The sequence below is a fragment of the Grammomys surdaster genome, unplaced genomic scaffold (assembly GCF_004785775.1).
Source record: "Grammomys surdaster isolate TR1022 unplaced genomic scaffold, NIH_TR_1.0 171, whole genome shotgun sequence".
NCBI classification, from domain to species: Eukaryota; Metazoa; Chordata; class Mammalia; order Rodentia; family Muridae; genus Grammomys; species Grammomys surdaster.
In genome coordinates this window covers 4,268-14,444 of record NW_021604619.1, presented here as the reverse complement: position 1 = coordinate 14,444, position 10,177 = coordinate 4,268, and the positions used below count along the sequence as shown (strand labels likewise).

At 41.3% G+C, this 10,177-nt stretch overlaps 1 pseudogene; it reads right to left on the bottom strand.

The window, feature by feature from the left end:
• Positions 1 to 8,788, bottom strand: part of LOC114621039 — a 12,016-nt pseudogene extending 3,228 nt beyond the window's left edge.
• Positions 8,789 to 10,177: the final 1,389 nt, after the last annotated feature.

The following is a 10,177-nucleotide window of genomic DNA, read 5'->3' as shown; positions in this document are numbered from 1 at the left end:
AGAATATTAGCAGAGCCATAGCATCTGGCATGAATTCTGGAGTGAAGCTATCTAGGCTTTGAAGTGGCTTTTTGTAAATAGTCAGTGATTGGTAGTTGAGATTTTAAAAGGTTGCTCTTCTGAAGGATTCTTAGAGCCAATGCAGAACTTAGTCCTGAGACATACCTGGTAAACTAGGAACTCTCTCTCATATATCTGAGAATTTCCTAGGTAATGGTTCCTTCAGACAACCCCTAGATCAGATAACAGGTTTTGGTATGTGGAAATTGACTTCCTAAAAAGCCTGTTGTGTAATAAAAGGAGGCTCTGAAAAACTGGGTTCTGAGTTCAATTTATCTGCTACTGAGAAACCTAAATTGAAACTTGTAGTATCTCTCTTTTTTAGATCAAATCTCCTGTGTAACCAAAAATATTGACAGTCGTGAACTGACCCCCCAGCCTACAGCACGATGCTCTTAGTAAGTAGGACCCTTGAGAGGGAAATAGACCCTACAGGTTAAGTGCTCATGAATGGCTTCCCTGCTCCCAACAAGGAAACTCCAGAGAACTCCTACAACCTGTCTTCAATTGAAGACGAGAAGACAGGCATCCATGATCTAAGGAACAAGTCTGGCCAGACATCAATCTGCAGGATCTTTTTATACCTCACAGTGTGGTTTAACTCACTCCGAGGTTGGCATTTTGTTACAGCAACTTTGGCTGCTCAAGACTGTCCCTTGAGGACTATCAGACCTTCCCAATGTGTGGAAGGTCAGTCAGCTTTCACTCACCTTTTCATAGGCAGGGAAGTAGCGGTTCCGTGCTTTGTCCTTGATCTCGACAAGACTTGCCTCTTTCTTCCCAGGGGGAGTATAAGGGTAATGGAGACCATATTATCCAGATCCGCCATACCTTCTGAATACATGTCAATGCTGAAAAGCAGATAAGCATTCTGTCAAAGCTCTCTTGCCTCAGACGTTATTGTTAAAGGATGTAAAAAGTTATGGTAAAACAGTTCAGTCCTGATGGTGTCATGGAGCCAGTCACAGTAATCTGATTTTAATTGTAGATTAGCAATTCTTTCAGACTTTTTTTAAAATGACAATATCTCTATGTAGCTCTGGATGGCCTGAAATTTATGATGGTGACAGGCTGTCCTTAAACTCACAGAAGTTTGTCTGCCTTTGTTACTGAGTTTAGGGATTAAAGGCAAACGTCACCATATCCAAAAACACTCTACTCTGAATGACTTGAATGTCTCGCAAGCAGTGTTCTCTCTGCATCCAGTCTTTGGTGAACAGGGCTTAGTTTTTTCAACTTTTTTTCTTCACATTATAAATAGTACATCAGGGTACATCACTGTACAATGATTCCTGAGCATGTATTTTAATTCCACTTGTGCTTTCATCTATTAATGAAACTGCTGGTGGCTTGATGTTTGGTGTTTTGAGAAACAACCCACAGTTCCATAGAATACGTTTGTTTGAATGGAGTGGTTGTATCACAGGAGAGAGGAGATCTGATGATTAAGTCCTGGCAGCATCAGAAAGCCTTCATTCAGTTCCCATGAAAAGCATCATGCAACTCTGGTGTCTCTGCACCAGACTCTATGAGTCACAGGCAGGCTGACTGTATGTAGATTTTGATGGTAACCTAGGGTCATTGTTACGGTTATTTGTCTTGGAATGACTAGAACTAGAAGGAAAGATCTTTGGATCCCTCTCTTTATTGTCAGTCGAGGACTTAACTTTCGTGTAAACTTATTGGCTAGAATACTGATTCTAAAGATTAGACAAATCAATTGGAAACAGGACTCCAACATCTCCTATTCTACAATGACACACCTCTAACCCCTCATCTTCTTCCCTCATCTCCATGGGACTCCTCCTAACTGATGTCAGTGTATGTGCATCCAAGCACACAACCCCGCTGTGTTCATGAATCCCTTGCCCTGCTTCTGCTTACTCAAGATAGGACCTAAATGGTTCAGAGAAAGTCTACCATACAGGGCTCTCTCCTTCAGGTCCTTCCCATAGAGGTTGTATTTGGAGGCAATGTAGTTGAGAATGGCTCTGGTCTGCACCAGCTTCATCCCGTCAATCTCCACCATGGGCACTTGCTGGAACATCAGACTCCCATCTATTGGATAAAGCAAAGAGAAAGAGATAGTAGAATAAGGAATAAAATCTATGGTCAGATACATTTAAAACAACATAAATGAAGAGATAACTGAAAATTTAAAAAGTAATTACTCAGTGAAAATAGCACTTAATATTTTGTTTCCTGCACCTTTAGTGTCTTCTAAGATGTAGCCTATTATTTTACTGGTGTTTTTATTTCTTACCATAAACCCTAATGCGGTTATCTGTTGAAAGGATGTGTTGGTGTGTTTATTTCATCTTCATGTATATTTTGGGAAGAATTTTTTTTTTTTTTTTTTTTTTTTGGTTTTTCAAGACAGGGTTTCTCTGTGTAGTTCTGGCTGTCCTGGAACTCACTTGGTAGACCAGGCTGGCCTCGAACTCAGAAATCCGCCTGCCTCTGCCTCCCAAGTGCTGGGATTAAAGGCGTGCGCCACCACCGCCCGGCTATTTTGGGAAGAATTTGAAGGAGGTATAATTGTACTGTCAGTGGGTTTTCTTACAATAAAAAAAGAAAGTCCTAAAGTTTTATCCTGTTCATGACATCAAAGTAAAATCATGAAATTGTTTCTATGTAGGTTTCTGTGTGTTTTTCACTAACATCAAGGGGCATTGTGTGCTTTTCAACTATTACCAAGGGACAGAATGTGCTGGGTAAGCTCAGTGACCTTCACTCATGGGTATTGGCCTTCTCTCTTTCTTCCCTTACCCTCTCTCACAGTCTTCCACATAACCACTCTAATCTTTCTGTTACTCCTAGAATACAGTATTAGCGAATCAGTATGTTAAACCTGTTAGAACTCAAGGTAAGTGATTGACATATTTGCTCCTGGCATCCAGTGAGTTGTATGTGGATGGAGGGCACTGTGGGAGCCTGAGGTAAGGCAGAGAGCATGTGAAAGCAGAGATGAGACATCCATGAGGCTCTGCGTGGCAACCATAAAGAGCTTTTCAGTTCCTTTAACTGAGAGATTTTCAGATCTGCACATACAGAAGACCAAAGACTTACAATCTACCACCTCATCCATCAGTCAACACAAGAATTAGGGAAGTAATTTAATGTTTAATGCTTCCACCAGAACCATCCTCAGGAACATTTAGATCTGTTTCTTACCATTTCTTAACCTTTCCAGGTCATCCTGATTGTTCATAAATTGTTCTTCAAACTAGAAAACAGAAAGAGTAAACAAATCTTTATTAACTAATTTCACTTTTCATTTCAAAGGTCCTGTCCATAGAATATATGAAGTAAGAAAGCTATTTTCTTTTAACTTGGTGTCAAGTACACAGGTGAGCCAGTTATGGGTTAAGGGAACTTATAGCAGATGTCTTATGAAAGGAGCTGTGTCAGTGACTAAGAGATGAGCTACAGGAATGACAGTGGTAGGGAAACACTGACCTTTTTTTCTGGCATTTTTAATATTTCATCTGGTCCGAAGTGTAATCAGAAGGAACAGTGTGTGTATTCAGAATGGAACAGGGCAGGAGCCTGTGTCTAACATCCTGCCTATAGGATTGTACTGTAATTAACAACACTTATCTCCTCAGGAGACCTGATGTGGGTAAAATACTTCCTGTTTTCTACATTACTCTTGCAAGTCATATTGACTCTCCTGGAAAATGGGGGCACAATTTTATAGAGTTCCTAATGTAAAAAGAAATTAGTATCTCCACTTTATTATCGTTATTAAAATCTAGCAGTTCTGAGATGGCTTTGTGAGTTGAGTATGGCCTTCTGAATGTATTAGGTTCTTTACATCAGCCATGCTACTGGGTGTTCCTGTGTCTCAGTACCCTACTCCATAGCTTGCATTTCCTTACAATGTCTGTTTTGGGTTGATCTCAAGACTAAATCACTAAAGAACGCAAACCACCTTTAAAACCATGAGTTGTATATTAGGTACTCAGCAAGCATAGGACACCATTAACATTTGTAAAACCTTTTCATTGATTCTCTCTGAATGTCACATCAATTCTGACCCCACTCATTGCCCCATCCCTCCATGTCCTCCATCCACCCTTGCAACCTTCCCCACAAAAAACAAACAAGGGCCAGGTCCCTTGATTTACACATGCAAGAGGTGGGACTGGCTCTCCCACTTACAGTAGACAGCAAGGAGAAGGACAGGCCCTCTACTGCTCAGGCCATTGAGGCCAACTGTCCTACACACATGCCACCAGCTCTGTAGTTCCGCCCTACAATGGATAGGTCCAGCTCCCACATTCATGTCCTCTGGATCTGCTCTCTCACGGTCATGCCTCCAGAGTGAGCTTTACTATGCTGCCCCATGAAGAAGTGGGGCCTGCTCCCTAGAGTGCTGTAGTGGGTGACCAAGGCCAGCTCTTACACATTACCTTGGTGGCAGAGTTGGTGGGGGCATCTCTCCCATTTGCTGCAGGCTGCAAATGGGGGACAGTTGGAAATTCTCCTGTGTTCATGCCACCAAAAGACCAACAAGGAACTGGGTCAGCTCTCTCACAATCATAACTTTGGGCTGGTTCATCTGTGCTTACACCACCAGGGCCAGCTCTACAGTGTTGTCCAGGTTACGTGTGGCCCACTCTCCCAAAGGCTGTAGCTAGCAAGGGGTGGAGATCTCATTAGGATTGTAAAAGATGGATGCATATACACAAAAACACATGTCTCAACTCAAAGGAGATAACAAAATTTATTTTGGATCTAAATTTGATTGGCTATGGCCCGAGAATACGAATTTAGATTAAACCAAGTTCAATATGGAATCAACTTTATGGCAGCAGAACAAAGAAGTCACACGTCAAAGGTGTTTTTAAAATGTAGATGTTGAAAACAATATAGAGGTGGGTTATAGCCACGTGGTGGAATTTTAACTATAGATCTCTGTGCTATCTGATCACATCTCAACCCTTTGACTGGTGGTGAATCAGTTTTTGTGAAGTAAATTCATTCCAAAACTTTTCATCTGTTTATGGTGTGTTAGGTCTGACACAGAGGTGGACAAAGAATACCTCCTTAGGTGTCTCAAGGTTGTCTATGGTAGATAGTAATTAGCCTCTGAGTCTGTGACAGCCAAACTCTCCATAGTATCAATCAGCCTCTGCAGAATTTGCTTCTTTTCAGGAATTCTTGTTCCCAGCTACCTTTTGGAATCATCCCTTCTTTTCTTAAATATAGCTTAAACCATTCTCATATTGATGACAAATGTACTTTGTCCTAAAACCATATCCTATAGTCTAAATATTTTCCTGAAATAAGTCACTGTGCTTGTGATGTCTGCAGGGAGCGGGGCCTTGCATCTGCTACAACTACAGTCGCCATGCATACTTCATAGAGAGAGCACAGGCAGACTGTATATAATAATTCAAGTTGTTTGTAGGCAGAGCCCAAGGAAAGCCCATGGAAAGAGTCATCAAGGCACGGGACTCTTAGAGTTGACATGTTTGGTTGCACTTGTGGCCGTGTCTCGTGTTAGCTGTGAGATGGTATGATCAGTCACTTGACAAGGGAAAGACTTCATTTCCTCATTTATAAAGTTAGAGGAAGTATACTCTTCTTTAAAAGAATACTGGAATGTTTTCAAAACCCTCAGTATCTCACTTGCCCCACAGAAAGCAAAGACCATTACGTAATACACAGGTGTTACTTTCAGTGACTAGTTGACTTTCATAGAGTTCTTGGTTGTAAAATTTCAGGACTTTGGGCTTATTTAGCATGCTCCATGGATCACTTTCTTGTGGCAGTATATGATCCCATGGTATCACACTCTAGAGACAGTAAGATAATATGATAACAGTTTGCCAAACATCCATCCCAGGAAAAACATAAGGGTTAGAAAGTGGTCATCTCAGGAGGGTGGGCAAGGTGAGATGGGCCTGGAGTGTGATGCTGATGAGGAGGAGGAGGATGGATGTGGTGATAATGACCATCCTGTGGATACAGAAGTTCTGAGCCAGGGGTTCCAGGCCACTTGTTCTCAGCAGACTCTTCAGTCAGGCTGAGAGGCAGGAGAGGGAGCTGGCAACACTGCTTCCTGTTCTGTCTGTCCTGACCTTCCTCAGCCCAGAGGCTTGGAAATCTTGAAACACAAGGCTGCCATCTGGTTACCTCAGAAACCAGACATTCAAATGTGATACATTGTGATTGATCTGTGATGACTCAAAACATTTTTTCTTGTTTTTTTTTTAATTGAACTTGAAACAGGATCATGCCACACAATAAATTCATTCACAGAGAGGCTGTGAGTGGGTAGTAACCCTAGGCTTTGGAAAACACCTTGCTATGAAGCTGAGGGGGCAGTAGAAGCTCAGGTGAAAGATAAGACCTCATATGAGTGGCCCTCGATTTCTTACTACTACCTCCCAGGGACAAGTGCTCTTTCTTGGCAGCCAGTTTTCTTGAGTTCTTTTCTTACAAAATTGGTCACCCATTTGTAGGATCCTTCTGCCTGAGAAAGCAGTGCTCAGCTGAATCACAAAGATCCACACTAGATTACTGAGCAAAAAGTTTAAAAAATAATGCCTTTTAGCCCTGTTTAAAAAAAACAAAACCAAAAACCAAAAAACAAAAAAAAACCACTGATTTCCTGTCTCATACTGTAAATGAAAAATTCCTAAAATGAAGCTGTGTCTCACTGTGAACCAAAAACCTCTGGAGGAGTCTGTCTGCAGACACTATGGGAATATCAGTGCTCTGCAGAGATTGGGATTTACAGGTTTGCAGTCTAATTCCTTTAGCTTGGGCTAGCTTGAGCCTTGTGGAGCAGCCATTCCTTGTTCCTCCTTGTATCTAAACTAACATCTCATGATAATAAATACAAACCTTTTAGAAGCCTTTGACATTGAACATGATGAGATAATAAATGCCTACCAATATATTTTAAACTTCGCTTGATTTATTACCTTTTTTGTTCTGTAAAAGTATGAAAAAACCTTCTGAAAGTTCTTTCATGTTGGAACATGGGTTTGGGGCATGACATAAATCTGTGTTCTGTCAGCCATGTCAAGTCACAATGAGTAGTCAGGTAGAACAAGCTATCTCTTATTCCTTTTAAGATGAAAGTGATGGTTATTACGGTGACAATACAATATCTAAGGGCAAGCATTCCAGCAGTCTTTTATGACCTTATATCTCTGGGACCCAGAAAAAAAAATTCTGACTTCTCTAGCTAATATGAACATGTTTCATGCTTAACAGAGGGTTTGAATTGTCTCCTGCCCACCTCATCTGGTGTATGTATTCTCAGTGTAATTACATTCATTTCCCAAGAGTGTATGTCTTAATCCTTCTATTGTTGACATCTGGGATGTGCATGAAAGTAACCAGAAACCTGTGGGGTTCCTCTTTGTGCCCCTCCCTCTCAGCAGTTGTCAAATCAAGCCAACAGGCTTTCACCAGCAAGGCCATCCACGCCTCTTTTCCCATCCATTGAAGGAACTCTCAGATCCCATGCACACTCACAGGCTCTATATCAACACTGGAACAACCACACATCATGCAAAGGTGCTCTCATAGCTTATAGCAGAGTTGCAAAGTTATTCCTGCATAGAGAATGTACAGATTAAAAACTAGGCAGGAGGAGAGGAACCATAGTGGGACTTTTAGGAACAGTGGTAGGAACATTCCTTTAAAGCCGAAAACATGGCTTTCAACATGGAAGCATCTTTCATTTGTAGAAAAGTATATCCTGCTATAGTTTCTATTTTCAGGAATGTAAAACAGCTGGGTTTGGTGGAGCATGCCTGTGATCCCAGAGCTGGAAAAGCACAGATGTTTCCTGGCCAACAAACCTAGCATACTTGGCAAGCTCCAGGCCAGTGAAAGGACTTGTCTTTAAGAAAAGCAAAGCAAAACAAAACAAAACAAAACAAAACAAAACAAAACAAAAAACCAAACCAAACCAATCAATGGTGACTGGTACGTGAGAAATGTAATGTTATCCTCTGGCCACATATGTGCCTAAGCACATACACATATGCATCTGTACACCCAGATCCACACACACAAATCACAGTGCATAGAATCTGTGTAAGAAAACAGCTACAATACATGAAAACACTAAACATTAAAGGACCTGAGCCGCATCAAGAAGGCAATGTTCGTGTTTCTATTTTTTCTCTAAATGGCATAACTTTCAGGTTTACCATTTTACTTATAGTTTAAATTTAAAGAAAATGTATAGTTTTGATGAACTACTTACACTTCTTTTAGTTTCAGATTTATTTTTATTCTCTGTTTTTCATATGTGAGTGTGTGTGTGTATGTGTGTGTGTGTGTGTTTGTGTGTGTGTGTGATGTGTACAGGGAGAGTGGTAGAAGGTACAGATCTGAACTTGGAGTTACAAGTGGTTATTAGCTGCCACAAGTGGATACTGGGAATCGAACTCAGGTGTTTTAACTGCTGATCCATCTCTCCAGCCTATGTTGTAATGTTAATGATTGATGATAAAATAATAATCTACATCACTTGACAACTGGCAGTTTTTATCTTAGGTCATTCAGTAAGACACTTTGTGAGTTCCTGTGAGGGAAGTGTTTGATACAAGAAATTACAGGTTCCACTTAAAATGACTCATGCAGAACGTACCTCTACTCCAGCTGCAGCCAAGAGCCACCGGATAGGCTCCATTCTTCCCCTGCCATCGTAGTAGTGAAGGACTGGCTTCCCCGCCATGGCAGCAATTGCTTGGGTTTTCTAAACAGGGATGAAGCACACCATGCTCTTAAAAGTCTGTCCTATGGGGATGTCTGGACAACAGCTGCTAACTGAAGAAGCATCTGCCTTCTTCATGGCAGAGGTGGAGACATTCCAGGAAATATGTTCCTTAGTCCAGATCGGTACATATCAGGAGCCACCCTCAGATTGCAACAAACCAGTTTAGTGTCTCCTCTGGTGACATAAAAGACTTAAGACTATGACTTAAAGGAAATAGGATCATAGTTCAGAGTAGAGGATGATAATATGTGGAACATCATAGGAAAACAAAGTACCAGCAAAGTACAATTTATTACACACCTTTAATGGTCCCACCCATCCACCCCACTCTCTTTCTCCCCCTTCCTTCCCCTCCTCTCATGTCTCCCCTGTCCTCCCCACTTGGTGAAGGTCTAACCCAGGGCTTTTCACAGGCTAGGCAAGCTCTGTATCCCTGAGCTACATCCCCAGCCCAGATCTCCTCTAACACACTGCCTTTAATACCCACATGGCCACATGACTGCCGATTTCTCCAGGTTTCAGTTAAGGAAAAACAACAGACATGAGTACATTTATTTTCTCCATGTTAAGGAAACAGGACATGAGTACATTTAAAGCAGTGTGCACAATCAGTGCAGGGACAGGAAGATTCGGGGAGAGGAACAAGGACAAGAAGGATCTGTACTCTCATAAGCAAGCACATCATACCCCAAGGACATGGCTAACCCAGCAATGACCACAGCAGCAGACACTCACTGTTCAGCCCTTGGCTGTTAAGCTGCATTTGATCAAAAGAAGACATCAGACTTCAGAAGATACGCTTGACCACACAGAGAGAGTATGCTAAGAATTACCCAATTGTCCCTCAAAATAAGCAAAATCTCCCCAAAGACACACAGAATGCTAATTCCTTCCTTTTTCTATGTCTGCTTCTGCATTTCAATGTGAAATCACATCATTGAGTTTATTTTAGAGATTGTAGGGTCAAGCTAAGGGTGTCCACGTCTGCCATGCTGAGTATTCTTATCAGCTCATCTTCATTTTATCCGAATTTTTAAAAAAACACCTAATAGGACTATTAATTTTTTCAGTGCACAGCTGGAAAGACAGAGGTTTATGGAATAAATAGCTTGCCCAAATAAAGCACTGTTCTGGTTTTAAATCACCCATTCAAAAATTAACTCTAGGTTTTATTTCCAAAGGTATTGACTTTCAGAATGTGTGTGGAAATGGGGCTAGGAAATCCACATTTTTTTTTTTAATGGACTAGGAAAAAGATAAGAAGCACTAGAGTGCAGAAAGGTTAAGTAGGTAGATGTGCTTTTCGTCTCAGTGTGTGTTTGCTCTATGGATGGATACCTGCATGTCCATATGCTCAATTGACCA